Below are 14,567 nucleotides of genomic sequence, written 5' to 3'. Positions count from 1 at the left end.
AAGGGAGGAGATGATAGGGCATCCAGCACTAGGGGCAGGTCCCAAGCCGGAGCCCTTGGGGTACTAGGGGGACGCTGCCCTAGAGCCCCTCTCAGAAAGAGGGACACCAACCTGTGGCCCCCCACCGTGGCGCCGTCGACTCCAACATGTCGGGCAGAGATAGCAGCCATATACACCTTCAAAGTGGAGTGAGAACGCCCACTATCCAGAAGGGACTGCAGGAACTCTAAAATGGTGGCGACAGAGCAATGCAATCTGCGACCTGATTCTGGTCTCCTCGTAGAAAGACTGCCCGCAGACTGGCCAGGCGGGGGAGCGCCCAAGACAAGAGGCTCTGTGAAACCCGGAGCAGCTGTGCGGACCTGGTGCCCCCCTGGTGGTTGATTTGGGCAAGGCCGTTCAGCCACATCTATATGGGGCGCAGCGACATCAGACCTAAGGGCACAACGGCTGAGGCAGCCGTCAGTCTGCCCAAGAGCCGGAGGAACTGGATGTAAGGCACCATCTTGCCCAGCCTGAAGATGGGAAGAAGGTGGGAAATGTCATCCACACAACAAGGTGTCAGGTAGGCCCTCATGGCGACCGAATCTAGGACCATCCCCAAGTAAGTGACCTGTTGGGAAGGGTCCAGGCAACTCTTCCCGGTGTTTACTGTTAGGCCCAACCGGGCTATGTGAGATAAGAGGCGCGCCGTATCCTGGGCCACTCTGGGTTTCAGCCAGTCGCCTAGATACGGCAGGACCTTCACGCCCTGCGCCTGCAGGGGTGCGAGAGCTGCCGCCCCGACCCTGGTGAACACTCTTGGAGAGAGGGAGAGACCAAAGGGAAGCACCCGGAACTGATAGTGTCGGCCCTGAAAGGCGAACCTCAAGAACTTCCGGTGATGGGATGCAATTGGCACGTGGAAGTAGGCGTCCCTCACGTCCATGGCTGCGAACCACTTCCCCTGTGCGACAACACGAAGGGTGTCTGCTGTGGTTAGCATATGGAAGGGCAGCACCTACAGGAATCTGTTGATTCCTCTGAGGTCCAAGACTGGACGGAATCCGCCGACTTTCTTGCTCACAAGAAAGTACACAGAGTAGAACCCCCCGGACTGAAGCAGAGGGTCTACTGGCTCGATTGCGCCCTTGGCCAAGAGGACGGACAACTCTTGGGCCAGAGCTAAGGCCTTTGCCGGATCGCTGACAACTATCATTCTGACCCGGCCGAAGGCTAGGGGCCGGCGTCGGAACTGCAATTCGTATCCCTGGGTTAGGGTGGAAACCACCCAAGGGTCGGAAGTACAGGCAGCCCAGTAGCTGAACTGCTGCTGGGAAAAGCAGCCGACGACCGGCCCCCGGGACTTCAGGGTCTAGTCCCCCGGCCTCCGGAGCCCCTTGGGGGGGCGCCAGGAAGGCTCTGAGGCACGAGGCTGCCTAGAAAGCCGGCGACTGGGGGCACGAAAGTCATTGGGAGGCGGTTGAGGGGGCCGCTGGGACCCCTGCAGACCACCTCATGTGTAATTGCAAGGAAATGTGCAGGCATGCTGTTAGCAGGGCGGTGGTGTCGAAGTCCATAGGAACTTGGCTTGGCAACTGGAAGGTCACCAGTTCAAGTCCTGGAAAGACCAAGTGCTACCGAGGTGTCCCTGAGCCTACACTGCTCCCCGGACGCCGTACATAATGGCAGCCCACTGCTCCTAACACTAGGATGGGTCAAATGCAGAGAAACCGTTTCGTTACATAGTACCTGTACTACGTAATCAAATCAAATCAAATCAAGTTTTATTTATATAGCACATTTATAAACGATTTTTGGTCGAGCCAAAGTGCTGTACATATAATAAAAATAGCCTACAGTAGAATCCTAGTGTTAGGAGCAGTGAGCTGCCATTATGTACGGCGCCCGGGGAGCAGTGTAGGACAATAAGTTGAATCTTCTTCTTCTTCTAGATGTCATTGTAATATAAAATCTTCCCTTTTAATAATAATAATAATAATAATACATTTTATTTTTAGGCGCCTTTCATGACACCCAAGGACACCGTACAATTTGTAAAAAAAACAAAAACACAAAAAATAAATAATGCACTGACTACTGTCTCGTAAAACCTGGATTTATAAGAAAACATTGTTCTTGAGTTTGCAAAACCTTTTTCTAAATTTAATTGTAGGGGTTTCATCCTCTCAGAATTGTGCCTTGGTATAATTGTATATTAAAAACAGCATTTAATAAAAATAGCAGCAAACATTTAAATAGCTATGTTGCTCAAATGTATTTATTTTATATTTTACAATATAACCAGTTATTCAATCAATCAATCAATCAATCAATCAATCAATCAATCAATCAATCAATCAATCAATCAATCAATCAATCAATGTTTATTTATATAGCCCAATATCACAAATGTTACATTTGTCTCAGTGGACTTCACAGTTTGTACAGAATATCAGTATGACAATACGACACCCTCTGTCCTTAGACCCTCACATCGTACAAGGAAAAACCTCCGGAGAAAACCCACAGTTTAAAGGGAAAAATGGGAGAAACCTCAGGGAGAGCAACAGAGGAGGGATCCCTCTCCCAGGACGGACAGACGTGCAATAGATGCCGTGTGTAAATTGAAAAGATAATACATTTGAAACATAGGTAGTCCAAATGTTTGGAAATGCATGTGTGTATAATAGGAAGATGAATCCACGAGGATATCCATCCAGGACCTATGATCCAGGACCACAGCCACGACTCAAGATCCAGGGCTCGCGATCCGACACAGGACCGCAGGATCATCCATGACTCCGGATCCCAGCATATATAGACACCAAAAAGAAAGACATTTGGGGAAGCTGGGTTAATCGGAACATGAGAGTACACAGGTATAGACAGAGAGTACAGAAGAAGTAAGATGTCCCCCGACTAAATTATTGCCCTTTCCCCCCCAGAAATGACATGGACACCGCTGATAGAAAACGCTGCAGGATGCTCTTCAACACTGTCAGCTAGAAATTTCAGGACAGCTGCCAAATGAATCCTGTGGTGAGTTTGTTTTGTTGTTTCCAAGGTCAAGTGTGAACTTACAATTGCAGTGTCGCCAAACTCCATCTACTTGTGAAGATAGTGTGATCCAATCAACGCCTGCAGAACAGTTACTAAATGTTTCGTCAACAACAGTAGAAATGTTTTTTTTTTAAAATATCGTTGAAGAATGACAGGGTGAGCAGATGTTCTGCAATCCTTTTCGATTTAAATCTACATCTCGGATTGCATACCCTCTAAACTGCGCAGTGTTCAGGGCAGAACATAAATGGTCCGAAAAAGTAAACAGGATGTCAATACAATATAATTAAGTTGCTCCTGTTACGATTGTTTGTGGGTGCAGTAAAAAGCAATGAAAAGGTTTCATTTTATTGTCCTTAAGCCAGCCCAGTCAAACTATCATCAGCATGCAAATGTGATGCTTGTTTTAATCCACCTGCACGCCTTTAAAGCGACCGTGCTATTTCAGCACGTTGGTGACATGCAGTAAAAAGTGGGAGCAATAGACAGTTTGTGGAGAGAGAAAGCACACCAATGATCCAGTGCAAACACACTTAATGGGACAGCTTTCCAACCATCCATCCCTTTTCTGTACTCATATATTTAGGAGGAGTTTTATCCAAAATGTCCTATACTAGGTAAAACTGAATACAAATTGCACAAGGTGAAAAAAAAGTTCTCCATTTGCTCTGCACCTGAACCTTCTAAGCTCTCAGTAACATGTAGCATAGTAGAGACTGAGTGGCATTATCTGTGGATCAGCCAACTCCCCGTAACAAGAAAGGGAATCAAAGCAGCGGAGGGGAGACTGGGAGAGGTGGAGGGGGCGAGGAGATGCATGATAGAGAACTTCAAAGGTGAACACAGAGTTCACACAAATATATGAGGCTCAGACAGAGCCCACATAACCTCTACAGAAAAAGAGAACTGAGAACATACACATAACATACACTCAGTGGGGGGCAAAGCTGCCAATACCGTCAACAATAACATCCTTCATTCTCGGTGGGTGTCTGTGACGGAAAAGCCAGCTGGCAGGCAGACAAGAGAAGGAGGAGTTGGGGGCTTTAGGGGTCCAGTAGGGACTTTGGAGGGTTTCTTGGGTGGGTGTAGTTGTGGGGGCTTGAGCCAGGTATCAGGTGTAACTGGGCTGAGAGGCCCCCTCGTATGGGCATCCTATTCACCTGCTGCCCGGGCCTGGACAAAGGCTGGGGCTCAGCTGGGCCACAGACAGGCCAGGTAACACTAGAAGGTCCTAATGGCTCCAAGGTGAAGGCAAGATGGTTAGGAGAAGATTACAACATAGGAAAATGTTGGGTTAAAACTGAGCTTTTTGATGATCTGAGGCTCCAGAAACACAGTCCTTTGTTTCCCATGCAGTTGCTTTGAATGCACTGATTCACAGAAACTATGCTGAGAAACCGCTAACAAAAAGATCAAAAAGCTTAGGACAGAGTCATTCCTTTACAAATGCTGTTTCAATAATCCACCTATAATGATACATTTGTTTGCTTATAGGTTAAATCTCATACATGACAGCATATAGAAAAACAATTACTACATAATTCTACTATATATATATAAATATACTTATAAGCTTCTAGCTGCATACCCGAGGCTGGTGCTGCATGTACTTGCATGTAAAAAATCATGTGAGGAAATATAAAGTAATATTCTTTTTTTACCACTGAAAACTTTAGTCTCTTCCAAGAGAACCACAAATTGCCAGAAGCAAGCCAATAAGATGCAGCAGCAGAACGATGGCTATCCTCTCAAACTATAATAGAAACGTCATGGCTGCTAGAGCGAAAACAACTTTGAACTGGAAAAGCACATGTGGTTGAAGCCACCCTTTAAACAGCTGTACTGTATTTTGAAACAGACAATAAAATACAAAAATTCACCTAAATGTGGAATGAGAAATCGAGTTAATGGCGATAAGGCCAAGGTCAGGCTGATTTAGGTTCCACTCTTTTAGCAGCCTAATGCAAATACTTCAAATGCTCAACAATGATGACATTCAAGAAGAAAAAAAGCCTTTTAGAGAAAGTGAACTCAAAAGCTCACATACCACGTTGTGTGAGTGTGCTTATTAAAATATATTGTTTATGAAACTGATCCATTTTTTAGCGCCAGTGTGTCCCACTTGTAACAAAAACGCTGACATTTTAAAAAAAAGAGACGTGTAGATTTCTGCATTGTTCTTTAAATGTTACTGCAGACACACACCTACTGCAAAAGCACTGAATCCAAACAGTAATTACCATACCTGACTGGCATATGGACAGGTGTGTGTGTGTGTGTGTGTGTGTGTGTGTGTGTGTGTGTGTGTGTGTGTGTGTGTGTGTGTGTGAGTGTGTGTGTGTGTGTGTGTGTGTGTGTGTGTACATTTGCGTGTGCATTTGCACGTTTTAATGATTCTACAGTGCCTCATCTGTATCTATTGCCATAGTAACTGTCTGTATCCGTTCATAAGTTCAGCTGCTATGGTGTGAGTGTGTGTGTGTGTGTGTGTGAAACCAAAGTACACTGTTCTTAGTAGGACATTTCTCAATATAATTACAAATATTTTTCATCATGACAACACGTATTTTATGCATGCAATCCCAGAAAAAGTGGGGATCCCCGTAAGCAAAAACAAAAATCTTTATTTGAAGCATTTTGGTGGATTTATATTTCAGCAAGAACATTTCGGACTGACACTCTTAACAGTGACGTTTAATATGGTTTGTCAGGTCAGAAAATCGCAGAACACTGAAACCCAGGCATTGTGTGGCACATGTGAGCACAATGAGCATATAAAACATTATATGGAGGTCTACAGTGAGGATAAATAACCTGTGTGTGTGTGTGTGTGTGGTGTGTGTGTGTGTGTGTGTGTGTGTGTGTGTGTGTGTGTGTGTGTGTGTGTGTGTGTGTGTGTGTGTGTGTGTGAGAGAGATAGAGGGATGCATGTACTGCGGGTAGGATGGAAAAAGTAGAGACATCAAAGAGAGAAACAGCTGGTGTGTGTGTGTGTGTGTGTGTGTGTGTGCATAAACACATTTTCAAAGGGGACCCTAGATGTGCCTGCCCACCTGACTTCAAGCATCAGTCTAGCGATACATTCACACTCTTGCAAGCTTGCACACATTCTCTGCAATAAACACACACTGCGACTGAAATCTCCCACACACACATGTTCTGTATACGCAAACCCCACCTGTCACTGTCTGTGTGTGAGACTGATTGTGTGTTTCTTTTTAGCGATTAAAGCACACAGCCGTAACACACAGATAAATCACCAGTTGGGTGGATGTTTGGGGGGTGTACATGCCCTGACATGTCCAGACTCAGCGCACTACAGCTGGGCAGGATCGGCCTGCCTTCAGCCTCTCTGGGGGACAAAATGGAGCAAGAGGGTTGAAACAGGAACAAACTGATGAGGCCAATGTCGTGCATAGTTTAGGCATTGTAGCTGGGTGTTCTAATGTTCTTGACGTAATATGTTGCAGAGAAGCTTCAGGGGAAAATGTTTCTTTTAACAATTAAGTACCAGTTTTTAGTCATTAAATCCAGATCTGCTTTTAATTCAGCTGAGGCATGTGCAAGTCACAGGCGCCTAAGTTCAAATATCAGATCCAGTCTAAGATAACTTGGGCAAGTCAGACAGCAAGTCACAATGCTTCAGGTTTTCCAAATGCTGATCTGTGTGTAAATCACACGTAGACCTGTGTACATTCAATGACAGTCACTGTCAGTTATAAATAAATATTACATGTTACTTTGTGTGGTAGGGTTTTTGCTTTCCCAAACATCAGTCTTCCTGTTTGCAGTCTACTCATTGCTGCCTGGCACAAGTGGGCCCTTGCGGCAGATTTGCTGTTAAGCGCACATACTGCGTTAGCTGTGGTCTTTGCACTGACTTGTGTGCAGCCAGTGACACTACTTGCAAAGACGCAGGCGACGTGAGGCTTCTTGTGTTGTCAGTGGACCAACAGTGTTCTTCTTTCGCCGCTTCAGTTGAGTGTGTTTGAGCTTCAAGTCAAGTCTAAAGTCTTTGTTACTTAGGTCAAGTCCATTTAATTAAACCAGCCCCAAAACACAAATTTGCTTTATTAAAGAAATGCTCATGTCTGCAACTCTGTTCCAGCTCACCCTAAACAAGATGGGGTCTGAGTTTCACTTTAAATGTATGTTCACCTTACATTATATTTATGTCTAAATTTGTCAGGGGTCTCAAACCTTGTTTACATCACAGAAACGCCCATTTGCAGAGCTGGGAACCCTTCTATCGTTTTAATGCTACAAAGTACTTAACCTATGTTATATGCTTAATACGAGCTTTGCACAACTGCTTTATTATTGAGAGTCATGATCTAATTATTGATTTCAGTATCCAGTAGTGCTTTTCAGTAATACTTTTCAGCTTTTAACTGTTATTTTATGTTCGGCGATGCGCGTGACGCCCCGCCTGTCGGCAGGTCAGAGGCGCTGCCCTCTTGAGTCTTAGTCGCGGTGTTGAAGCATGTCACTGCAGTGTCATTTACAGCTTTGTATCGTGATATGACAAGTGACAGAATCTCTGAATGGGGCTCTTGATGAGTGAACACTGCTTTCTTTCACTTCCAAAGATCATCAATGAAGGGTAAAAATATGATACGCTGCTTCTCTGGTGAGAAAGAGAGAGGGTGTGTGTGTGAGTGCATGTGCTTGCCTGCGCTCTTGAATGTGTAATTGAGGTATATCTCAGAACAACCTGAGGTGACGAGGTTGTTTATCTCCTGGCAGGTCAAAGCTGCTTGGAAGTGGTGAAGAACACACACACACACACACACACACACACACACACACACACACACACACACGCACACACACACACACACAGATTTAATAGAGCCGCAGAGAGGAAAGGAAACTCCCTGGCTTAGAAAGGCAGTGATCACTCATATCCTGATCTTCTGATAACAACATGTGTGTGTGTGTGTGTGTGTGTGTGTGTGTGTGTGTGTGTGTGTGTGTGTGTGTGTGTGTGTGTGTGTTGTGTGTGTGTGTGTGTGTGTAGGTGTGTGTGTGAGAATGTGTGTGTGTGTGTGTGTGTACATTTGCGTGTGCATTTGCACGTTTTAATGGTTCTACAGTGCCTCATCTGTATCTATTGCCATAATAACTGTCTGTATCTGTTCATAAGTTCAGCTGCTACGGTGCCTATAAGACGAGCACTCAAACAGTGCTTTCATTTATTCTCACGCAAACACTCAAATGCTTTTTCAAATATTGTCTGTCACCTCTACATGGCGTCACGCCTCCGGTATGGATACTGTCATCATGGCACCTTACCTTTCTTTGTTAAGGTGTCTCTCCATTTAAAGAAAAATCATCGGTGAGGAAGCGGTGACACAATCACAAAATAAGACATGAACTGAGTGTGTGTTTCTGTCTGTGTACCAACACAGCTGTGACTGGTAGGAACAAGCCCATTGAATAATACAATTATCACTACGATTTCAATGTACATACACTACACTTTAGCCTTGTTAGGGCAGATCTTTCGTTGTAGTTAACATCCAACACAACTCAAAGGTTTTTTATATATGTACAGTATGTCAAATTGATGTTCACAGTTTATTTTTGCTCCCCCCAAGAGGCCAAACAATGTGTGCATGTAATCAGGTTGAGATGCTGACAGAGAAGCTTTAATCCAGAAATATTCAAAAATTCAGACCAGCTGAGTGCTGTCTGCGTCCGCGTTTGTATAAGGATTAATTCTTTGTGTTTGCACTAACAGCTACATGTTTCATAAAAGAGAAACAGACAAAAGAAGCATAGAGGAAGGATATGTTTTTGTGAAGCCATGTTTTGAGAATCTGGCAACTCATCGGCGATGTCTACACCTCTCCCAGCTGAGAACACGGTCATACACACACACACACACACACACACACACACACACACACACACACACACACACACACACACACACACACACACACACACACACACACACACACACACACACACACACACACACACACACACACATTCACACGCTTGCTTTGAGAAGAGGTGAAATAAAACTTCCCTGTCTGTCTTTCATGTGTGAGGCTTAAGAGCTGTCACACCAACAGGAGGAAACCACCATATCTGCACACAGCATGCATGGACGTGTGTGTGTGTGAACTCAGGTTTCATTGCTCAATAAGGCTGCATTATATCTAATTATATTAAATAGCAGTGAGGCAACCAGCACTGATTGACTGTTTGAACTCTGTGGGATGCTACTCATCAACATCTTGGGTTATAGATCAGCTGCAATAAAGACTTTTACATATGGAGACAATGTTCATTAATAGATATAGACAAATGATTCCCTACTCTGTCCCTACATTGAAATGCTTTTAAAGCCACCGTCTGGAGTTTAGCTACCTTTAGTGGTCTTTTAAAGTAATGTGTCATTGAGGTTCCTGTGTTTAGTATTACATGTTCTACTAAATCGCATATGTCTGTGCTTAGCATGCAGGTGACATGATACACACATTTCATTAACTGCAAAGAAACGCAAATGTGTATTTCAACCCAATTCACGGTCAACTTATTGACAGCAATAAGAAATGTAGAAATACTAAATAAACCGGATCTCAGCAAAATGCTATATGGTAAACGCATGAATGATGTTAATATACTTTAGCCTTTAAACATGTATAAACATTCCAGGAGAATGTGTGTCAAAGTTTTTCAGCTAAGTCTCAATTTACCAGTGTCTCATTTTTATGTTCTTTAACATTTTCACTATTTCCATACCTCATGAGTTGCCATACAAGTGGTTATTCAGTGTTTCCCATACATTGATTTATTTGTGGCGGGCCGCCACAATTAAATATCGTCCGCCACAAATGGATCTCATAAAAAAAAATATATATTATTATTATTATTGTTTTTTTTTTTTGGTGGTCTAATGGATAGTGAGGTGGGCTGATGATCGGAAGGTTGCGAGTTCAAATCCCGCCTGGAACACCACTACTAGTGTGCCCTTGAGTAAGGCACTTAGCCCTCTGTTACTCCAGGGAGAATGTCCCTGTAATTGGTCATTGTAAGTCGCTGTGGAATAAGGCGTCTGCTAAAGGCCTAAATTGTAAATTATATTTTTGGGAGAATAAACCCCACAGATCCTCAACTCCGGTGTGTTTCACTCATTAACAACGCAACACAGAGCAACAAGAACGTTGTCTACAGTAGCCATGAACTCGCATGTATTATCTTATTTGAGGGGGGGACCACCCAAATTCGTGGACCACCCGAATAGGTTAAGGGGCCTTTGCCTTTTCCCACAAATAGAATCAAATTCTGTGGGAAACACTGGTTATTACATGGTAATGAGGCTAACACCGCAAGTGATGTGGTGGGCACTACTTCTCCTTGCTTTGCAACATAATACTGCTACTCCTAACCCCCTCCCCTTCCCCACACACACACATGGGTTGTACTCAAACCCTGAGCTATACTCCAAGTTCACAGATTAGCTAACTAATGACAATATAATAATGCTTGAATTAAATTATGTGGTGTCCTTTTAGCTTATTAACCTACAGTAATCCTTTTAAGTCAAACTGTGTCATGTAACTCAATTTGTATGGTTACCAATCTATACACAAAAGAGATTATGTTCAATACTAACATTTGTTACGATTATTTTTTCTACAATATATGCATATGGCAGCTACAGTATAGGATGGTTATAGTAAGTGTGTAATTAGGGAAAGGCAACTAACTGGGTCAGAGATGCACAATTCAGAAGCTAGTGAGAGAAAATGTAAGGCAAGTGCGCCTCAACTTTTAATAACCCATTTCCCACAGTGCTCATTTGGTCTGCTCTGTGTTTTAAGCATCTTTCTCTTAGTGAAGCATTCTTTCAGAGGAGCCTTCTTATGCAACCTCATCTAATTCATGCAACTGTTTTAGTGTCATTTAGCCATCCATCTTGGTTTGCTTTTAGGGGACATTGAATTGGTTATTTATAAAATCAACTCTTGTCAATTTTGCATCATTCATTCTCAGCATTTCAAATGTATCCATCAGATCACACCCAACACAATCAACACATAGAGCAATGAGAATGGAGACTTTGGTCAACAGAATATATGCAGGAAAGAAAGCGTTAGAGGAGCAGAGGCTCAGTCCCACAGTGGAAGATTTAGGCCAGTAGATGCAAACCCACTTAGGATTGATCACAAATTAGGAGATAATCAATTCAACTGCAATTGAATTCACATCAGGCAGAGGGGAAAGTCATTTCAACAGAGCAGCAGAGGCATTCTTCCCCTCCACCATTGATGGTGTGTTTGACACACATTTGTCATGTCGAGACCTTGTGGAGAATTCCTACCGATTATTCAGGAAAAATCCATAGCCTTCTACTCCCCTGCCGTTTTCTGAAAAATCTCTGCCGTCATTTTTTTTCTTGTCGTTTCTCATCTGTAGGGCTTTGTCCTCAGGGCAATGCGAAGTCACCTGGGGTATTAGATATTTATGGTGACTATACAGACTGTGTGAACTGAACACACACACACACACACACACACACACACACACACACACACACACACACACACACACACACACACACACACACACACACACACACACACACACACACACATCTCCCCCATGATGAACACACAAACGATGTCCCATTGATCCAGTAATCTAGTGGGGTGGGGAAATGCAAGACTCTCATTCAGTTAAAATCATTACCTCTCCTACAAGATAGATAGAGATAACGAGAATTAGAGAGAGAAGGGAGGAAACTGGGAGGTGGAAATAAAGACTACGATAGATTAGGTGACAGAAAAATATCAGAAAAAAAGAGAGATGGGGGGAATTCATGGGTGCAGAATGAGAATAGCAAGAAGTGTGATCCTAAAATAGTTTGGGGGAAATTCTGCTACTCAGAGCATCAGTTTGTGTCTCTAAATTCTCCTGTCTACTCTGCCTCTGTCCCTTGCTCTCATTCTCTAACTCACACAAACAACCTACACACTCACACACACACACACTCTGCTGAGAGGCATGTTTTGCAGAGGGAAGTCTTTGCAGCGGTCGATAGCACTTGGCGAGTGATCTATCGACAGAGTGGGAGCGCGTGAGAGATGAGTTCAATATACTTCAATTTAGCTCCACTTGCTTTAATTACTTCCACCCTGTGTATGTGTGTGTGTGTGTGTGTGTGTGTGTGTGTGTGGGTGTGTGTGTGTGTGTGTGTATGTGTGTGTGTGTGTGTGTGTGTGTGTGTGTGTGTGTGTGTGTATGTGTGTGTGTGTGTGTGTGTGTGTGTGTGTGTGTGTGTGTGTGTGTGTGTGGTGTGTGTGTGTGTGTGTGTGTGTGTGTGTGTGTGTGTGTGTGTGTGTGTGTGTGTGTGTGTGTGTGTATGTGTGTGTCCTCGAGGGTGAGTGGTGTTAGACTACCCGTGAAGGCGGATAATAAAAATACAGCTTTGGTCATTTATTGAATTCAGGGTCTGCTGAGTATTTAGGAGGGTCCTGGGGGTTTGATCCCTTAAGGCATGAGTTTATTTAAAAGAATATGATTCATTTTATCTTTATACTGTTTTTGAAGAATAATCTTTTTACCCGGACTCCATATATAACTCCCTTCAAACCAACATTTTTTCTTTTCTTGCGTTTCTGTTCGTATATAGATTAAACTTCTTTATTGTGTCAGATTTTCCTCCATCTTGCACACTCTCTCTCTCTCCCTGTATTCCTCCTCATCTGGCATGTACATCGATGTTCTTGTTCCTATTAAGAATTTAAAAGTGAATTTGTCTGTGAATCCATAGCATTGAACGTTCATGTCCCTTGTAAGCCACATAAAGGATTTTTCACCACAAGGGTGGAGAACCACAGGGGAATAAGTGTCTTCTGTCTCATCTCTATACCCTTCTTTCGCCTCCTATCAGTTCCCAATACCGCTTATGTACACGTTGCCATTCCCAACTTATACCAGGGAGCTTGCATAAATGACAGGAAGGAACTAATCAAAAGACATGTTAGCATTAGTCGGCAAATTATCTGGTTAAATATATTGTGAACTTGTTCTGCTTTTCAAGAACATGTTAACGTTGTCACTGTGAACATATTAGTAAGCTGATGTAAGCATGGAGCTTGATGCCCTGTATTGTCTAAGTGCAGCATCACAAAGCTGCAGGCACAGCTGTAGTGTTGTTTAAATAAAAACATGTGTACTAATATTCCCACATGTGAATAACTTTGTTAGCTCAAAGAATGTGTGGCTGTAGTTTTTCTTTCTTGCCTGACTGTCTACTTTCCTCAGTCATATGATGCTCAGTAACAACAGCCAGGTGATTTCACACAGACTACAACTAAAAGAGGAAATCACCTTAAACTTGCTTAGTGTTCTATAGGGATGTCCAACTCCAACGGCTTAAAGGGTTATTCTGCCTGAGTTCATCATGACAATAAGCACTTCCTGAACACCTGCAGGTGTTGTTTACTGGCAAATCTGTATAAGGGCTCCCAGAAGCATAATTCAGTCAGATAAATGAATTACAATTCTCAGATACAAACAGTTTGCCGTTACAAAAACTGGTTTCTAAAACTATTGCAACACCAATGGCCCATTGGTGTATGAATGCAGGAAAAACAAATGTAATGTGCTCGCTCTGTTTTGTGACCTTAGGGTTGATGTAGCCAATAATGGCAACAACCACTGTTGCTTGATTTTCATTATTCGCTAAGAAACAACCTTAGTTAATCACAAAATAAAAATACTCTGCGTGATCTATCTTGAGATCCAAGAGAACTAGCTTGTCTGCCCAATCTTACAGTATGCCATGTTGTTTGTAATTGTGTGGTTTGTGGATATGAGCTGAAGACAGTGGTTAGATGGGTATTTGACATGGAATCTGCACGGTGCTTTTTACTCGACAACATGTTCTACGGCTGCTTCTGAACAGTCGATGATAACAGGGTTGAAAATATGTGCACCGGTGTGAATCTTTCATCTGCAAAATGTCAAGTAACACTCTTTCATTGAAACAGACCAAGAGAAAACAGCAAGAGGGTGTGGAGGTGCACTTAAAGTACACTTGGTTTACTTTAGCCTGTGATGTGGTTCGTTCGACTCTGTATTGTTGTGTCTTTTTGGATAATCAACACTTACTTTGGACAAATTCCTCACACTGTTTAGGCTGCACTTTCTATAACTCCAAATGTATTCCCTTTCCATAATAACTCTTTAAATCTCAATCAACTAATAAGTGAATCATGTTTTTCACCCTCCTATAAGCTCTATTTTGTTTTCTTCCAACTCCTGAGGTGAATATTCTTTATCTGTTATACTCCCATGTTTACAAGTTAACTAGCATTCAGTCGATTTTAAGGGCTTTTCATAAAAGAAGCTGCCTGTTGCAGCTACACATTTGATGAGAGCGCTTAGAGTGAATCAACACAGTAAAGTAAATCTAAAACCTTGAACTGAAAGACTGCTTTTCATCACAACAAGTGATACATTTCACAATATCAGTCAACATTGGTTTCTTTCAAGTTTAT

The sequence above is a fragment of the Gymnodraco acuticeps genome, unplaced genomic scaffold (genome assembly GCF_902827175.1).
Source record: "Gymnodraco acuticeps unplaced genomic scaffold, fGymAcu1.1, whole genome shotgun sequence".
Classification (NCBI taxonomy): domain Eukaryota; kingdom Metazoa; phylum Chordata; class Actinopteri; order Perciformes; family Bathydraconidae; genus Gymnodraco; species Gymnodraco acuticeps.
The sequence above is the reverse complement of the archived record's forward strand: the minus strand, read 5'-3'. Positions refer to the sequence as shown.